The sequence below is a fragment of the Chiloscyllium plagiosum genome, unplaced genomic scaffold (genome assembly GCF_037043375.1).
Source record: "Chiloscyllium plagiosum isolate Xiang-an unplaced genomic scaffold, Cpla_swu_hap1 HiC_scaffold_9, whole genome shotgun sequence".
NCBI classification, from domain to species: Eukaryota; Metazoa; Chordata; class Chondrichthyes; order Orectolobiformes; family Hemiscylliidae; genus Chiloscyllium; species Chiloscyllium plagiosum.
The window spans coordinates 83756608-83777195 of NW_028270147.1; the positions used below are offsets into that span (position 1 = coordinate 83756608).

A 20588-nucleotide genomic window follows, 5' to 3' on the forward strand; every position below is an offset into this window, starting at 1 on the left:
AAGGATTCACTCGATCTATCCTGTCTATACCTTAAATATGCTTCTTTCTTTTTCTTAACCAAGCGCTCAATTTCTTTAATCATCCAGCATTCCCTATACCTACCAGCCTTTCCTTTCACCCTAACAGGAATATACTTTCTCTGGCTTCTTGTTATCTCATTTCTGAAGGCTTCCCATTTTCCAGCCGTCTCTTTACCTGCGAACATCTGCCCCCAATCAGCTTTTGAAAGTTCTTGCCTAATACCGTCAAAATTGGCCTTTCTCCAATTTAGAACTTGAAACATACATGATACTTAGGGGTCTTGACAGGACAGATGTTTCCCCTTTGGAAGAGTCGAGGACCACAGGGTATTGTCTCAGAATAAGGGCTCGCCCAGTTAGGACAGATGAGGAATTCCTTCCCTCAGAGAGTACTGAATCTATGGAATACTTGGCCACAGAGAGCTATGAAGGCTAGGTCATTTAGTACATTGAATGCTGATATGGGTAGATTTTGAATCAAAAAGGGAATTAGTGGGAAAAAGGCAGGGAAGTGCGGTTGAAGAGTATCAGGTCAGCCATAATCTTACTTAATGGTGAGCGAATTCATTTTGAGTTGCATGGTCTATTTCTGCTCCTATTAATTATCCTCCTTAAAGAAAAAAAAATGATTATCAGATCTCATTAAAAATTGGGCAGGGTTTTGATGGAACAAGTTGGGGCAAGTTTTTCTTCTGGCAAGTGGGTTGGTATGAAAGGTCATACAATTAAACTAATTGGCCAGAGAAATCAAGAAAAAATGAGGAGTAATGGCTTTATGTAGAGATATGTTAAGATCTGGAACAAATGGCATGGTGGCACAGTGGTTAGCACTGCTGTCAGGGTCCCAGCACCAGGGTCCCAGGTTTGATTCTAGCCTCGGGCAGCTGTCTGTGTGTAATTTGCACATTCTCCCCATGTCTGTGTGGGTTTTCTCCGGGTGCTCCAGTTTCCTCCCACAGTCCAAAGATGTGCAGGTCAGGTGAATTGGCCATGCTAAATTGCCTATAATGTTAGGTGCATTAGTCAGAGGGAAATGGGTCTGGGTGGGCTGCTCTTCGGGAGGTCGTTGTGGACTGGTTGGGCTGAAAGGCCTGTATCCACATTGTAGGGAATCTAATCTAATCAAAACTACCTGAAATGAATATGATTCCATTGGACTTTTGAAAAAGTAAATGGATGTATTTTTAAAGAGAACAAAATTGCAAGATGACAAGTGAGCAAGAGAATAAATTGAAGAGTTGTATCAAAAAGGCAGGATGGTCCATGTGTTCTTCTGTGCATTAAGCATATTTGATACTACCTGCTATCCCTTGTTGGTTTGGAAGTCTGAAGGTATGCAGGTCTCTATAATCTTGTAGTAGCATGGTTATCTTGTTAGGTTTTTAATCCGATAATCCTATTTGATAATTTAAAAAGTGAGAATTCAACATCCCACTGGAAACATAAGGATTGGAATGGTTTCAAAATCAAAGATTAACATGTTCTTTTCAAGAAAAGCGACCATGTCAATGTTCGTTTTTGCAAAATCTGAACTAGTTCACTACCTTTTCTTTTCGGGAAGGCATTCTACAATGTCATGTAAGAAAAAAGACCCACATTTTTCAAACTGCCTCGATGAAACTTAAAGCTGCATTCTATGAATTGTTGCAGATGTTATTTTCATGGCTTTTCCATAGCCTATCGCAAACTACTGTATAAACACAAGAGACATTTCAAAAAGAAAGCACTTTATATGCCAAGTAAAAGTTTAAAACTGAGTGGGCAGAACTAAAAATAACCTGAAAAGGTCAACTGAACTGTCTGATAATATGAAGAAAACTTGTTTGTGAAAGCAATTATCAATTGTGCTGTGCTTGTCACTTTTATTGCTCTGCAGTTGATAGGTTTAGTAGTATCAGGGCAGATGTTATGTTGTGTTGTGTATCTGATGAGGAAGTACTTGAAACCAATTGTTTGCAGTACTGTGTTGATTTTATGCATACGATCTGCATGCAACTATCTACCACACTTCACCTGAAAGGAAGAGTTGCATTTGTATAACATTGTTCAACACCACAGAACATCCCAGTAGTAGGCAATTGTAACATAGGGAAGAATTTGCAAAATGGATGCATGATAATGACCAAATAATCCATCATGACTGAGGGATGAATGTTGGTCAGAGGATATCTCCCTTGTCCTTTCCCACAATAGTATCCCAGGAATTTTTGCATGTGCTACCAGGGTGTTAGGTAAGCATTCTGACAATGCATTCCTATTCTGTTGTACTTGTGTTGCTTCATTTGAGCTGTAAAATACATTATTGCTTCATAGCTTGTTAATTAAACGGCTGGCACGCTGTCAGTTTCTGTGCCTCATAGACCTTCTGTGTTATCAGAAATAAAACAGAAATTGCCGGAGAAATTCAGCAGGTCTGGCAGCATCTGTAGGGAGAAAGCAGAGTTAACATTTTAAATACAGTGACGCTTCATGAGAACTCCAACAGTTCTTTGTTTTATTATTCTGTATTAAAAGATACTGACAGTGATTGGAAAACCACTTTATCACATTGAATTTTTTTATCAGCATGTTGGGACGGGGTGGGGTGGGCAGTGGACACCATGCCTAACCTGAAAGCATTAAATCCAGCCCAAGGATTCTAGCAAAGTAATCAATTTTATGATGTAGCCAGCTTCCACTTGCTGCATTTTGCTGTCGATATGAGTGTGTTTATTACATATGACATTGTAGTGTCAGCCATAATTCAATGCACTGTTTTGGACAAGGAATATGCCTGTGTTAGTTGTTAATTGGGAAATATTGGATTCTGTGGTTTGTATGGTAAGGAATCAGTATTAACTTCAGTAGCAATAGTTCACAGATGGATTTAGGTTTAGTGGTTTGGCAGTAACTCAGACATGGAGTCGTAGAGTCATAGAGATGTACAGCACAGAAACAGACCCTTCAGTCCAATTCGTCCATGCCAATCAGATATCCTAAATTAATCTAATCCCATTTGCCAGCCAATATCCCTCTAAATCATTCCTATTCATATACCCATCCAGATGCCTTTTAAATGCTGTAATTGTACCAGTCTCCACCACTTCCTCTGGCATCTCATTCTATACACGCACCACTCTCTGCATGAAAAAGTTGCCCCTTAGGTCACTTTTATATTTTTCCCCTCTCACCCTAAATCTATGCCATCTAGTTCTGGATTCTCCCACCTCAGGGAAAAGATCTTGTCTACTTATCCTATCCATGCCCCTCATGATTTTGTAAACCTCTATAAGGTCACCCCTCAGCCTCCAGTGCTCCAGGGAAAACAGCCCCAGCCTATTCAGCCTCTCCCTGTAGCTGAAACTGTCCAACCCTGGCAACATCCTTGTAAATCTTTTCTGAACACTTTCAAGTTTCACAACATCCTTCCCATAGGAGAGAGACTAGTATTACACAAACACTCCAAAACTGCAGATTTCTTTTTTATCTTTATGAATTGGCTTCATACTGTGAGCTGTTAAATTGTGGCACAGATCCATGGGTTTGGTTAACATAGCAAGAGACGTTTGTACAAACTTACAATCTTAGAATCATTATTATTTTGAATAGGCGTGACAGATAAAGTCAATAGTTTCAGGAATGTGGGAGGTGGTGCAGTGAGAATTGTAGTAGATTAAATGAGGTTAATTATAGTAGATTAAATGTTGAAAAGGTTCTGTGGATGGAAGACATGGCGTGACCATAGAAGCCAGAAGTACAGTGGAAGAATTTACCTTGTAATTCCAAAATGTGGTTCCTTTTTAAACAGACTGATACAGACAAAACTAGGTACAGATGTAAATTAAGCGTCTCTCTGGACAGACAGATTCGTGGGATGTCAGGCAACCCTTTAAAGGGGGAAGAGGAAGTCATAACAGACTAGTCTATGTTATGTTGCAACCACAAAGAATACTAAGGGGCTGATGAGAACCTGCTCAGCAGCCTTTGGATTATGTCAAAGACAGCAGTCACGTTTAGTGTTTTCCTTTTAAAGAATATACAAGGACAGGGATCAAATAGCCATTTCAGCTCAACTTTCAAGTGCACTAGTGGGACCGAGATTCTTGTGTACGAACCTGGGTTTGAACGTGAATGTAAAGGTCACAGGCAAATGTTTATCTCAGTGGACTCATATTTCGTATTTCTAATCTTCATGAACGTGTGTTTGCCTTATAAATACTTTTCGCATTCAGTAATTAATAGGCTCACTCTTTGTAAACTCTTGAAGGCCTGGCTAACTTCGCTCCTTTTAAAAGATAAGTGCTTTTGGGCTGGGAGAAAGGTGGGAGCAAGGGAAGGGATCTTTTGTAAATCAAACCCCCAGACGAATGGGCGGATGGATAAAGAAGGGAGCCACACATCTGTCTCTGCTGGGTAGCTTAGCAATATTTGATATCCCATCTGTAACCTATCAAATCGGGGGACCTTGCCTGTGGTCTGGGGATTACAGAGAGGCAACTAGACCCCTACTATCATAGAAGACCGCTTGGAAAGAGGTGCCTTTAAAAATGAGAAAGGTATAACAAAGGAGAAGGTGGTTAAAATCTTACAGAAAACCTAAAACTGTTAAGAGAAGGAAAGATGCAGAGTAACACATTGCAGGTGCAATTTGATCTGCTCAAGTTGCCAGCACTTCCTGGTCTTATTTTGAAAGGGGGCAATTGTCAGAATTTCAGTCATTGCGAGACGTTTATGTGAGGGAATGGCAGAATATTTTATTACGAGGTTTTATTTGTCACTAAAATTAAGCCTTTATGACAAAAGGTCTTTCAAGACATGCAATTATATGTTTCCTACATACGCGGTCGAAATAATTTCTGTTCAATGAGAGACTTCTTCGAGGATACTTTTTCAGCTTCTTGATGCAGCAATTCAGATCGAAAATTTAGGGAACATGTTAAATCCATCCTGTCAGCTGGAGCAGGTTTAACTGAAATAGTCAAGTAGGCATATTCAGATTAATTAAGGAAAGTCAGTACAAATTTACTGAAGGAAAATCATGTTCAGCTCATTTGCAAGCGTTTTTTTTGAATGAGGTAATAGAGAAGATTGATGAGGATAATGCTGTTGAAGAACTTAGAGTCATTGAGATGTACGGCATGGAAACAGACCCTTCAATCCATCTTGTCCATTCCAAAAGACATCTGATAAAATGCCACATGACAGATTTGACAGCAAAGTTGGAGTGTATAGAATAAAAGGGACAGAAAATTGGCTGAGTGATGGGAAACAGAGTAGTGGAGGAAGGCTTAAAGTAAAGTTCCCCGGGTGTTGGGATCCCTGCTCTTCCTGCTTTATGTTAATGAGCAAGACCTTGGTGTGCAAGACATAGCTTCAGCAGAGCAGATGATACAAAACTTAGAAGTATTGTGAATCATGAAGGGATTAACATAGAACTTCAAAGGGACATAGACAAGTGGATAAGGGGATGAAATTCAATTCATCAAAGTGTGAAATGAATAATTTTGTTAGGAAGAACACTGAAAGATAATATAAAATAAAGTGCACCCCTCTAAAGTGGCTACTGGAGCAGAGCAGAGGGACCTAAATGTACATATGCAAAGATCATCGAAGGCGGCAGGACATGTTGAGAGAGCATCCTAGGATTATTAATAGGGGCACAGAGTGCAAAAGAAATGAAGGTATGCTAAACTTATATAGCATAGGTGGTTGAGGAGTGACCTCATGGCGGTTTTAAAAACATGAGGGGTGTAGATAAGATGAATGGCAGGTGTCTCTTCCCTAGGGTGGGGGATTTCAAGACTTTTTAAGCTATGAGCAGAAAGATTTTAAAAAAGACATGAAGGACAACCTTTTTACACAGAGAATGATTCATATGTGGAATGAACCTCCAGAGGAAGTGGTGGATGTGGGTACAGTTACGACGTTTAAAAGACATTTAGATAAGTACATGAATAGGAAAGGTTTGGTGGGATATGGGCCAAGCGCAGGCAGGTGGGACTAGTTTTGGGATTTTGGTCAGCATGGACTGGGTCTGTTTCTGTGCTGTATGACTGTGTAAGTCTATCAGAGTGATTCAGTCTCAACTGGAGAAGTTCTGGGCACCACACTTGCATAAGATGTGAAAACATTGGGAAGAGGGCAGAAAAGATTCACAAGAATGAGGCATTGTGCTTTGTTGATAGATTGGTGAAGTTGGGACTGTTTTCCATGAGAAGGGAAAATTGAGAAGAGACTTAATAAAGGTGTTCAAGGTCACAAGGGGTCTGGAAATGGAAGAAAAGGGAAAAGCTGTTCCCATTAACTGAAGGATAGAAAGCAAGAAGACACTGATTCAAGATAATTGGCCAAAGAAACAATGAAAACATGAGGAAATTTCTTTTTCATGCACTAAGCGATCAGGATCTGGCATGTACTGCTGGGGAATCTGATTGGTGGCAGGTTCAATTGAGACTTTAAAAAGGCAATTGGATCCGCTGCAAAAGAAGGTGCAGGGCTCCGGTGAAAAGGTGGGGAATGGAACAACGTGAATTACTCCATCATCCAGATAGCACAGACACAATGAGCTGAATTGTTTCCTTTATCATAACCAGTGTGTGATTCTCTGACTGCTAGGGATGGGTGCTGTGCTCTGACTGTTCCAAAAATGAGCGCTGTCTTGATGGGACTTGGAAGTCATTGGGGTTCATGGTAAATAGGTGACCGGATTTGTTATGACAAATTGAAATGATGAATGATTACTGGAACAGGAAAGTAAATCAGGAAATGTGTGCTTGGAGATATTTTGTGGAGTTATTTATGACTTCATTTGTATTTATTCCAGATAAAACAGACCAAGGGGTTTGTATACCCAGTAAAGTGGGAATATTTGTGAATTGACATTCTGCGTTTATCTCTTTTTACAGTGTAGCAGACAGCAAGAATTTGCTACCTATTGTCTTGTATGTTTTTTTTCTGATTAGGAATTTTTTTATTGATAGGAAAGAAGCCTTAATGATGACATTTTCCTACAAATTATCTGTAGTCTGAAGACTTCGTTTGTCCTAAGTCTTGCTGGTGTCGTCAGAATTCACCTACAAATAAATGTGCTTTAATATTTGATGTTTTGTAATTCTTGTGCTGGGAGTGTGGCACCAGTACCTTGACTTCCTGTGTTTACATTGTAACATACTACTGAGCGCCAAGAAATAATAGTGTCACAAAACAGTAGACAGATAAAGAGAGTTTAATAACTTGGAGAACTGATGCACTGGGTTCACTATCACATGACCAAAACTGCAGATCTGAAAGAAATCTAAAAATGTGGAACTCAGTTTGCTTATGCAGTGAGTCTTAATCTGAATTGGAATCAGAACATAAATGAAATGGAAGAAGGCTGGATGGAAATCGAGGATCTTTGACAGCACTATACTCTGGGTCAGCTTTGATAACCATGGGTAAACTGTAGAATGAATTGTAGCTTCATGTGATCTATTAGTATAATCACTGTCAATCATTGTAGGTGTATGCCTAGAAAAAAAAAACAACTCATGAATTCTTTCACTTTTAAGAGTTATTTTATAAGAGTTTGTATAATGGCCAAGTTGCTGAGGTTTAAACATTAACAGGCTACATTGTTTGCTTAAATAAAAGCTGTTGTTTTGAAATCAATATGAATCCTCGCTCTCTGTTCCTTTTCATGATGTATTTGGAATATTCTTTGTTCCAGTAGGTTAATTTCTACATCTCCCTTCAGGGCACCTTGGTGTATTGATGCCATTCTTGTTGTCTCCGTGAACTGGAACATCTCATCAATCATTGCTTGCAATTTCCACTTTTCCCTCACTTTCATGGGGTTCACCCATGGCATTTCACGTCTGTGACTGCTTTATCCTCATTTTCAGGAATAGGTTACTAACTAGTCACCATTAGCCCACTGACTTTTATATCTTCCTTGACTACACATATTGACACTGCGCTTCTGTTCATGACCGTATTCCATTCTCCCAGTTTCTCCATCTATGTTGCATCTGTTCTGACAATGTCACCTTCCATTCTTGTGAATCCAATATTGCTTCCTCTTTCTTCAAGGATACCCTGTATGGTGGAGCTCAGTTGGCTGGTCAGCTGCATTGCAATGTAGAGTGATGCCAGAGGTTGAGGATGCCATGAAGGACTCTCTTTCTCAACTTCACCCCTCACCTGAGGTGTGGTGAGCCTCAGGTTAAATTGCCACCAGTCATCTCTGTCTCTCTCATGAGACAGTAGGATTATGGTGACTTTACTTTTACCATTGTTAATTGGATCTTCAATTGTCCAACCATTTCTCATACTTCTACTACTCATTCTTTTTTTTTCTCATAATCACGCTAAATATTCTGCTTGTTCTCATTTTCCACCATTTAAATGATTTAATTTATTGTAGTCACATGTACCTAAGTACAGTGAAAAACTTTATTCTGTGAGCAGTACAGGCAGATCATAGCAAATGAGAATATACAGGTCACAGGGCACTTAGACAGAGCGAGGCACACAAGGTTACACTGCACAGGAGATGTACAGAGCAAGATTGACATTATTTGAAGTTAGAGAGTCCATTCAGCAATCTAATAATTGTAGGGAAGAAGCTGTTCTTGAATCTGTTGGTACATGTGTTCAAGTTTCTGTGTCTTCTGCTTGATCAAAGAGGTTGGAGGAGAACTTACTGAGGTGGGAGGGGTCTTTGATGATGTTGGCAGCCTTTCCGTGGTGACAAGACATGTAAATGAAATCCATGGATGGGAGGTTGGCTTCCATAATGGTCTGGGCTGAGCACACAATCTTCTGTAGTTTCTCACGATCCTTGGCAGAGCAGTTGCTGTATCAGACCATTATGCACCTGGACAGTATGCTGTCAGTGGTACAAGAGTTGGTGAGGGATCTTATGGACCATGCCGAATTCTCTAAGCAGCCTGAAGAAGAAGAAGCATTGTTGTGCCTTGTTGACTGTCGCAGCTACATGGAAGATCCAGGACAGGTTGACAGTTATTGTCACTCCTAGGAACTTGATGCTCTCTGCCCTCTCAACCTCCGCTCTATTGATGTAGATGGGGCGTGTCCTCCTCCATTCTTACTGAAGTCAGTGATCAGTTCTTCTGAGAGTCCTTTCTCTCTCTTCAACGTTAAGCAAATATGCCATTTCCTCCCCTCCCCTTTCAGCATTCTAAAATGACTGATACCTCCATGGTCCACTCATAGAGCGCACACACACACACACCTCCAACCCCCCCCCCCCCCCCCCCGCCCCTACCACCTTCCCACCTTCCCACAGGAGTGTCATGTAGGAGAGTCATCACTGTATCTTCTTTAGCACAGTCCAGGATGAAAACAATCCTTCCAAATGAAAAAGCAGTCTACTTGCACTCCTTTCAGTTTTGCATACTGTACTCACAATGCAGAGATCAGTCACAGATCACCACAAGCATGATAACGTTATTTTCCAGGAAGACAGAAGAAGGTTTAATGTCCATGTGGGAGTGAGGTGTCGGGGGTGGTTGGGGGGGGGGGGGGGGTGGATGTTGGTGGACATGCTTGAAGGAAGTAGTTAGAGGTGGGCCTTATCTGATCTTGAAATTATGGGAGTAGTGAGACTAGATCAGATGGTAACTCCAAGAGGTAGCTTTAACACCTTTTACTTATGTAAGTAGGCTGGACAGCCATTCTAATCCGAGTAGCAGCCAGCACTTACAAATGTTTAAACAATCTCCTGTTTCCCCAGGACAGACGTCTCACAAACTTTCGTGCAGAATGGATAATGCCATAGTGATAGCATTTTAATGTATGTAAGAACTCTGTATGAAGAGACTACCGTAAGAACCATACTTCGGGATTCCATCGCCACCTTGAGTTATGCTACTTGGCGGTAGCTGAATAAAGGGGCTATTTTTGCCACTCACTGATTCCGGTCATTATTTGAACACGATCCCACACTGATGAGCATCCTGGACAGCAAGGTCAGTGAGAGAGTGAAGCAGAACAATGGGGTTGCTACTTGTAATGATGTAGCCCAAGTAACTATAACTTTTCTTAAATTTCAAAAATATATTTTATTCATAAAAATATCTTTGTATACATACCTTGTTATAAAGGGAGTTCGGTTCTGTACAGGAGCATATTAAAGAAATAAAGAAACATTGGAGTTTGGCTCTATCCAAACAAACCAAAGACCTCTCTTACACGTACAATAGTATATTTATATGCATTTGAGGCACTAGGAGGCTAAAATTATAATGGGTCTCTCATATAAGCATAGAGGATGGCTGTTGGCTTATCAACAAAGATGCCACTGTTCCCCTCTCTTTAAGACCCTTTTCAGTCACTTGTAGCAAATATCTTTTTGTATTTTTTTTACAGCATGTAGCTATCATACTTCAACTAAACTAAAGTAACTAGATCAAAAATGAAGGAGAGTCAATTCCAAGATTTCTTGAATGAGAAGAGTTTTATTATCCCTTAAAAAAAACAAATGTGATGTCAATTACACATATAAAAATACATACTGAGTTTACAAAGAAGCTGTGGGGTTATCTGGTATAGACAGGAAAGAAGACATTTGCAGTTTAAACTGTGTAATTTATTTGTGGAGTCTCTCATTGCAAGGGTGAAACCTGAGTCCCAGACTTCGTTGAATATCTTGTTTCCTCAGGAGTAGTAAAGCTGACAGATAACCTTCAATTTTCAACCATTGGAGGTTTTTCCAAGTTAATTTTTCTGCTAGCCCTGGTTTGGTGGGATTGAAACTGAGATAGAGAGGGCTGGAGAGGGGCTTTGTTTAGCTGTGTAGTGATCAGTACATGTTGCTTTTTTCTCTCCTTATTGCTCCAAGTAATCTATGTAAATATGATTCATTTGTATATTCCACGTCCCCTGTTCCATTGCCTTTTCTAAACGGAATTCTGCAAATAACCTTTCATCTTCAATATGAAAATGTATCCGTGCAGATGTGAGGAAAACAAGAGATGCAAATTTCTTAACACATTAAGTCAGACATTCTGTGTAATGGACATTTCTGAATGGTCACCAAAATATTATAATTGTTGTGCTGAGTGATTGTTCATTTGGTACTCATGACTTTGTTATTAATGTGATGACAATCTTAGACAGATGAAAGAAGATAGAAAGAATGCCCTTGAAATAGACAGTATTTGTCACATGTTATGAAGAGAGATATAATTCTCTTATACCCGTGACCTTTCCAAAATGGTCATATAGACCCTTTTTCACACAGATGTCCATTCTTGTCTGTCCTGACCAGAAGAGTTATTGAGTCTAATCCCAATTTCCAATTCTTGGTCTATGGTCCTGTAGCCAATGACATGTCCAATGTGTAGCAATCTGTTTGAACAATGATGAATAAGTCTAGCTGTGATCTCTGACTCTGCCATCCTTTCGAATACCCTCTAGATGCCCACATTTCTTCTCATTACTGTTCTAAACCTTTTACTAATTACCCTAGTTTTTGGGCTTTTTGCAAAGACAAATGCATTCTTCCAGTATACTCTGTCACATCCTCTCACAATTTCATACATTTCAATTAAAACTCCCTCGCTTCCAAAGAAAACAAGTCCAGCCTAACTGATTATTCCTCTTTGCTAAAAATGTCCATTCCTGGTAACAATCCTGTAATCCCCCTCCAATACCGTCTCACACATTCCACAATCACATCCTGCCTGTCATGTAGTGATTAGGACTGTATCTAGTACTCAAGCTTGGTCAAACTAATACTTTGTACAGTCTTAGCATAAACTCTTACAAAACATCTTATATACCTTGTCAAGCAATATACCTCCTTAACCTGCTATCTTCAGGGATCCATGGACATGCAATCCAAAGCCAAACTGATCCTCGACACTTCTCAATATGTACTATTTAATTTTTTGCCCTGTTTCCCTTCCCCAGTTAGATTGCTGTTCTCACTCCTGGATTAAAATCCACATGCTGCTTTTCTGCCACCCTGACCAGACAATTTTACCTTGTGATCACCACATGACTATTTTATGTGTAATTTCTAAACTACTTGATCCTGCCACCTTAGGTTTAAGTCTAAATTATTGATTCTTTCTTCATGAAGCATGAGACCTAGTTAGTACTAAGAAGAGAGCTCAAGAATCACAAAAACACCAGTCACCCAGTACTCCTGTCTTCCTACCAGGGAGCCAAATTTGAACCAAATTGCCAGGCAAATGCAATATTCCCTTTGAAGTGTATTAATTAATAGAGTAGGCTTGAAGGGCTGAATGGCCTATGTTCCCATACTCCCCAATAGTCTGGAAAGAACCCCATATTGAACTAAACAGGACTTTGGGAAAGTTCAGTAACATTGAAAATAGGTGTTACTGATGCTCTTAGAGAAGTGTTTTGCCTTCTCAGGACAAAGAATTTGAGGCAGGGGAATGTATCTTTTCTGACTTGTCTGCTGTGTGAAACATTCTCAATGGATTTGTTTAAAGAAAAAGGTAGATTACATTAAGCATGCTATCCTGACCGAACCTCCATGTTATCTCCTTAAAACATTTGCTCAGGTTAGTTGGACACAGCCTTACTGTATCAAAGTCAAGATTTTCCTTGCTTGGCCCATGCATTTCCAAATTACAGTTTGTATTATCAGCTTCTGTTTGGTTATTTTCTCACTGCTGTAGGACTCCAATTGCTTGGTCTATCACTTACTCCCTTTTTGAACAACACGGCACCATTTTCAGTCTAGCAAAACCCCTTAATAATTCCTCTCGGCTTCTCACATTAAAAATTTCACAATTTTCCCTCTTCCTTGACCAAAGGTTCTGCATCACCCTGTGGCTCATGAAGACTGATGTGGCTAAGTCATTGAGAATCAGGCCCTCAACTTCTGCTTCCACACCCAGACTTTCATTTTCGATATCCTTCATTATCCGCTTGGTCCTTATATTTGTCTTTGGCCTTACCTTGATTTTACGAGCATTTCAGAAGCTGTGTAAAAATCACAAGCTTTCATGTTTCATGTGCAGCAATATTATGCAAATGTCTCAGTTATCCGTGTAAAGTGAGCAAGGTGGCTCAACGACTTTTTAAAAAGTAATGGGCACTTTCCACCACTGTGGTCACCATAGCTGCACATTCCACTGTCTTGACATATGACACAGCTATAAAAAGCATCTGAAGCCACCTTTGCTTCACCACATTTCCAGGCCTTGAGAATCTATTTTTCTGTGCCACTTTTTCCATTATCTGCTTTTCCTCTGCCGTTTTGACATTTGCACCTCCTCTGGACTCACCATCTGTTTCTTTCACCTCTTTTGGGCTCTGCAACATATTTATGTCAGTCATCCATTCTATCCCGTTCCTTTTCCTTTGACTTTCCACCCATAACTCACCCTTTATCCTAGTTGTCTACAAAATTCTAACTTCCAGTTCCGATCAAAGTCATTGATCAGAAACATCCTCTCTTCCCCCAGAGGCTACCAGACCTGCTGAGGTTTTGTTTTTTTACAGCATTTTGTCTTCTATGATGTCTCATTTAGTACTTATGTACCTTTAAGAAACATACTTCTAATATAATCACTTTTTCAACATATGATGGAGGGCATAAGGGTCTCAGGATCCACCGTAACTCATGCCAATTGAACCATGACTTGCTGATGGAAGAATGAAGCTCTTTGTAATCAATGGCTTAATACTAGCCTAGATACAGATGTGCCTGAGAGACCATAAGAAGTAAAAGCTTCAGTTGGCCATTCAGCCCATTGAGTCTGCTCTGCCATTCAATGAGATCGCAACTAATCTGATAACCCTCATCTCCACTTTCTTTGCTTTTCCCCATAACCCTTGATTCTCTTACTGATTCAAAATCTCTTGATATCAGCTTTCAATATACTTCATGACTTAAGTTCCCTCCAGAATTGTATCAGGTTCCTTACCTACACAGACAGATACTGACACACCTCTGTATTTTCACAGAACTAGACAATTTTCATCGAGTCGCCCTTGGCTAGTGCCTCTCTCACTGTCAGTCCAAAGTCAAGTTCTTGACTTGAAAGGTTGTTGACTTAAGACCCACTCCAAGAATTTAAACATAAGATGGGAAGGGTGCTTTTAGGGGAGTGGTAGTATTCCTATCTCCAAGATAGAAGACCCAGGCTCAAGTCCCGCCCTCTCCAGAGATGTGCCATAACACATCGGAACAGGCTATTAGGTAACATCTCTAACCATAAGAATCAGTCTTGCAGTCCCAGTGGAGTGCTGCAGTTATGGAAGAATCCTGAATCCCCACAGTGCAGCAGCATGCCATTCAGCCCATTGAGTCTACACCGACTCTCTGAAGAGTACCTATCCAGACCCACATCCCTATCCTATCCTTGTAACCCTGCATTTCCCATAGCTAGCTTACACATCCCTGGACTCTATGGGGCAATTTAGCATGGCCAATCCACCTAAACTACACATCCCTGGACACTATGGGGCAATTTAGCATGGCCAATCCACTGAACCTGCAAATCTTTGGACTGTGGGAGGAAACCGGAGCACCTGCAGCAAACCCAGGGAGAACATGCAAACTCCATGCAGTCAGTTGCTCGAGGCTGGAATTGAACCTGGGTCTCTGGTGCTGATGTCAGCAGTGCTAACCAATGTGTCACCGTGCTGCATCATGTCGAAGGTGCTGTCCTTATGGATGAGACATTAGACAACAGCATCTTCTGCCGTCTCAGGTGGATGTGAAAAATCCCACTGCATTCATTTGCAGGAAAGTAGGAAAGTTTTCCTTGCTCTCCTGATTCATATTTAAGAGGGCAAGAGTGAGGACTGCAGATGCTGGAAAACAGAGTTTAGATCAGAGTGGTGCTGGAGAAGCACAGCAGGTCAGGCAACATCCGAGGAGCAGGAAAATCAACGCTTCAGGCAAAAGCCCTTCATCAAGAATAGAAGCAGGAAGCTTCCAGGGTGAAGAGATAAATGAGGGGTGGACTGGGGAGAAGGTAGCAAAGAGTACACTAGGTGAATGGGATGGGGATGGAGGTGATAGGTCAGAGGGGAGGGTGGAGTTGATAGGTGGGAAGGGAGATTGGCAGGTAGGACAGGTCATGAGAATGGGGCTGAGCTGGAAGGTTGGAACTGGGGTAAGGTGGGGGGAGGGGAAATGAGGAAACTGGTGAAGTCCACATTGATGCCCTGGGGTTGAAGTGTTCCGAGGCAGAAGATAAGGTGTTCTTCCTCCAGGCGTCGGGTGGTGAGGGAGCGGCGGTGGAGGAGGCTCAGGACCTGCATGTCCTCGGCAGAGTGGGAGGGGGAGTTGAAATATTGGGCCACGGGGCAATGGGGTTGATTGGTGCGGGTATCACGGAGATGTTCCCTATGAGGAGGCGTCCAGTCTCCCCAATGTAGAGGAGACTGCATCGGGAGCAATGGATAAACTAAATGACATTGGTGGATGTGCAAGTGAAACTTTGTTGGATGTGGAAGGCTCCTTTGGGGCCTTGGATGGAGGTGAGGGAGGAGGTGTGGGAGCAAGTTTTGCAATTCCTGCGTTGGCAGGGGAAGGTGCGAGGATGGGAGGGTGGGTTGTAGGGGGGCGTGGACCTGACCAGGTAGTCACGGAGGGAACAGTCTTTGCAGAAGGCAGAAAGGGCTGGGGAGGGAAATATATCCCTGGTGGTGGGGTCTTTTTGGAGGTGGTGGAAATGTCGGTGGATGATATGGTTAATGTGAAGGTTGGTAGGGTGGAAAGTGAGGACCAGGGGGGTTCTGTCTTTGTTTCGGTTGAAGGGGTGGGGTTTGAGAGCGGAGGTGCGGGATGTGGATGAGATGCGTTGGAGGGCATCTTCAACCATGTTCATATTTAATCTTACTGACCATATAAACAGCTCTTCTCGCTGATGCGTTTCCTCTCTTTAACCTCTCTCAGGTAAACTTTATAAACTTGATCATGAGATGTGAATGTCATTGGCAGGGCCAATATTTATGGCCCATCTTTAGATGCCCTTTGGGAAGATGGTGTTATGTTCCTTCTTGGACTGCTGTGATCATTAATGTGTAAAGACACCCTCGATGGTCTTAGGAAGGTGTACATCAGGGTTCTGACTTTCTGATAGCGATAGACAAGGAGCAGTACTTGGAACTGGGGATTTTCCCATGACCCTTGTCAATCTGTCACTTTGACAGCACTATCCTGCTGATGTTTGTTGAATGAGTAAGATGAGTCATGATATGAGGAATATAATACTCATGGCCAGTTCTACAATATAGTTCTTCCACATGGCTTTTATAGCAGCTGAAAGGGAAATAAAAACAGTGGGCAAAGACCTTTGTCTTTACTGTCTTACAGAAGGAAATAAAAAAAAGCATTTTTTAATTCATTCATGGAGTTTGGCCCATTGTGAAGATTAGATTAGATTAGATTCCCTACAGTATGGAAACAGGCCCTTTGGCCCAACACATCCACACTGACCCTCCGAAGTGCAACCCACCCAGACCCATTCCCCCACCTTATATTTACGCCTAACTAATGTACCTAACACTATGGGCAATTTAGCATGGCCAATCCACCTGGCCTGCACATCTTTGGACATAATTTTTACTGTATTTTTGATTGCATACTGAAATGGAAAAAGAGCTCTTTTAAAAAATCAAAGATTACTGAAGGATAACTGCACTTTAAAAAAAGTAATCTGACACTCATTGTAAGTGCTGTTTATGCAGCTGCTTGTTCCAGCAGTAGTGGAACCCTGGGTTTGCAGACGAACTGGACCCAAGGGGTGTAGATGAATGAAGCTTTGGCCGGCAGTAAGTAACTGACCGTTTTGTGGAGTGGTGACCGGTTATTGGCAACAAAGGCCTTCTGCCTGCCAGCAATGATGTGATTTGCTCCCAAGTAATTAAGCGGCTTGGGGGTGTGAATGCTTTGCAGAGACCGTGCCTCTGCAAAGACAGGAGCTGTCTCTATTCTCCATGGTTTAAAAGCACCTCGAGTCTGAAGAGAGCCAGTTCATTTCCCCTTTCCAGTTGCTGCAAGCTGAGACTTCTAATTGCCAAGTCAAAGACCTTCATGACTGGGAATCCGTCACACTGTGCTTCCTGCAAACAAGTATCTAGAGAGGGAAGACTGAAAAGCAGTGTTTGATCACGACAAGAAATATCTGTCCGTAAATCCTGTGGACAAGCAGCTGCCTTCCCAGACTTTCCTTCCACCCATAACACCCATGCTTTTTTCCCTGTCTGTGTCAATCTGTATGGAGTCTATAAGAGGGTTAGAGTTTTACCTGGTAGAGTTTATATGCCAGAAGTTCATAATTGTTTATCTGTAGTTAGAATCTATTTAGGTACAGAAAGCTGGAGGCAATCCAGATTCTGGAGAGAAATCTGTGCTTTCTGTCAGCCTGAGTCTGAAAGACAGGTCAAGTGGGGAATTCCACATCCTTTTTAAAATCTTTAACTTTTGTAGTGCCCCTAGGAATAGTGGATCTAGATTTCATGTCATTCCTTCATCATGCCACCTCATCAGCCCTGTACAGTAAAGAATTCCACACATTTACTACTCTCAAAGAGAAGACATTTTTCCTCATCTCTATCTAAAATTTGCAATCCCTTACTTTGAGACTGTCCCACAAAGGGAAACAAGCTCTCCACATTGACCCTGGCAAGACTCCTAACAATCTTGTATGTTTCAATAAGGCTGCCTCTCTTTCTTCTAAACTCCAATGATTTCAGGCCTGTCCTACTTAACTTCTCCAAACACTATGATCCCTCCATACCTGGCAGCAATCTAGTGAACCTTTCTTCTCTTTCCTGAGATAATGGACGCAAAGCTGTTCATGGTATTCTAGCTCTGGTCTAACTCGTGCTTTGTATAGTTTTATCAAAACCTATTTTCACACTCTACTCCATGGCAGCATGGCAACTCAGTGCCTACCAGTGTTGCCTCACAGGGCCAGGACCTGATTTCAACTCCCCCCTGTGTAGAGTTTGCATGTTTTCCAGTGTCCGCATGGGTTTCCTCCAAGTGCTCTGGTTTCCTCCCATAGTCCAAAGATGTGCAGGTTAGGTAGATTAGCCACGGGAAATGCAGGGTTACAGGGATAGAGTGGGATACTCATCGGTGGGTCGATGTGAACTTAATGGGCCAAATGGCCTACTTCTACACTGTGGGGATTCCATGATTTCCTGTGAAATAAAGACCATTCCATTTCCCTTCCCAATTACTTGCCAATCTTGGACACTAGCTTTTTGTGCTTCCTGGACTCCCAAATCCCTCTGTCCTGGAGTGTACCACTGTAAATCCACATGCAGTTGTAATTAGGAAGGGAGTTCTAGGATTTGAACACGATGCCAGTGACCATTTTGAAGCTGAAATGATGTGTGACTTGGAAACAAAGTTTCAGGTGGTTGCTTTCCATGTCCTATTAGGAAGTGAAGATCACAAGTTTGGAAGGAATCACAAAAGTAGCCTGCACAGGTTGCTATAGTGCACCTTATTGATGATTCAGATTGCTGCCACTGTGTATTAGAGGGAATGAGTGTCTTAAGGTCGATGGATGGGATCACTCTTTGACCGGTGCGGTGTTGAACTTTTTGAGTATCGTTGGAGCTGTAACTGTCCAAGCAAGTGGAGAATATTCCGTCACACTTGGATAGTGCATAGTCTTTGTGATGTCAGAGAGCAGTTACTCTCCAAACAATTCCCAACCTCTGGCCTACTTTTGTAGCCACAATATTGATATTGGTGGGTCCAGTTACATTTCTAGTCAGTGGCGGCCCTCAGGATGTTAATGATGGGGGAATTCAGGTAATGTCAAGTGGAGATGGCTAAATTTTCTTTGTTGAAAATGGTCAATATCTAACACTGTTTTGCCAAATGGAGCTTCCAGCTGAACTGGTAGTGGGCACAAACAGAACTGGGAAATGAAGTCCAAATTGGAGGTGACCCAGCTGAACTGAGTGTGACTGGTGGCTTTGAACTGATGACTTGGTAGTCAAAGTGGTTCCAGTTGAAGTGGCGGATTTTTTTACCAGGTGAACTGGTTCCGCACGAGACCATTTCAGATAGTTTGTGGGATGGTTGTTGGGGGAAGGGGGGGTCATTGTGGAGGGGACCAAATAATTCTCGTTGAGGCAGGTCCAAGTGTTAGCTGGATGTCTGTCAACTGATAATTTGACCCATGATTCATTTTCAAGAGGAAACATAGCCATTCCTTTATGCTGATTCAATTCATGCATGTGTGAATCATTGTTGCTGGATCAGTAGGATGTATGTGGGATAGGAAAGCTGCTTCTACAGTTTTTAAGCAGAATTTGTGGTTATGAATCCTCAGATTGTCCAGATGTAATACTCCTGAGAGTAAAACAGTTTGAACCTTGCTCTACTAGAATTACTGTGGAAAACACAAAAGAGAAAAAAAATGCAGATACAAATTACAGACAATCGACCACAGCTTACACTTAATGAACCATACTTCACCTTGAACTTTTGGCTTTTTATGACGACTTCACTCGGAGGTGATGGTAAAACAAGAGCTTATGCTCGAAACGTCGACTCTCCTGCTCCTCAGATGCTGCCTGACCTGCTGTGCTTTTCCAGCACCACACTTTTTCACTCTGATGTCCAGCATCTGCAGTGCTCACTTTCTCCTATAGTTGAGGAGAGAAAGGAGGATGAAAGAAGCAAGCACTGATCTAAATTTTTGAAGTCTCCATAGAATAGGAACATTCAACGACAGGTAAAATGAGAAATTTAAAATATCAAAAACATGGAACATCCGTACGGAAAAGTAAGTGCAAAATAAAAAGTGAGTGTGTGGTGCAACCTTTGACAGTAGCCATCTTTCTGAGGAAGAGTGGAATTTCCTCACTGTGTGTGGAATGTCACCAGTGTTAAAGAACAGGGCACAGTCGTGCTAAGCATAATGGATTCTCAGATAAAAACAACCTGAAATATAACAAATAATAAATTGTTCAAATAATGAATAATAAGTGAGCACTGCAGATGCTGGACATCAGAGTGAAAAAGTGTGGTGCTGGAAAAGCACAGCAGGTCAGGCAGCATCTGAGGAGCAGGAGAGTCGACGTTTCGACACTTCCAACACTCCAGCATTGTCCAGGGAGCCCTGATGCCCAGCATTTGCACCAGTGCTTAAATACAGGGATGTGGTCAATATCTGACATGTAAAATGGGAAGGTAATTCAAGAGTCTAAGCAACTGTAAATAATACAGACTCCACATGAATACAACCAAGATAGGTTCAGTATCACTGGATGACTTGACAATGGAGACAATTCCAACACTCTAATCACAAAGAGAGACAATTTAAATAATGAGGGCAGTGATAACAGTTGGTGCAGGAGCAAGGACAGCTAAAGAGGAAGTTTTGCAAAGTTGTGGAGGTGGTGGGACAAGTTGAAGAAGTGACAGTAGCTGCGTCAGAGATTGAGAGAGGGAGAGAGACTCGGGGAAATCACAGAATCCCTACAGCGTGGAAACAGGCCATTTGGCCCAACATGTCCACCCTGACCCTCTGAAAAGTAATCCACCCAGACCCATTCCCCTACACAATTACTCTACACTTTCCCCTGACTAATGCACCTAACCTACGGATCCCTGAACACTA

General features: G+C 41.7%; 1 long non-coding RNA gene across 1 annotated transcript in view; it reads left to right on the forward strand.

Moving 5' to 3' along the window:
* The window catches only part of LOC122554605 (uncharacterized), a 391415-nt gene that overhangs the window by 314615 nt on the left and 56212 nt on the right, over positions 1-20588 (forward strand). The gene's annotated exons all lie outside the window — the stretch shown is intronic.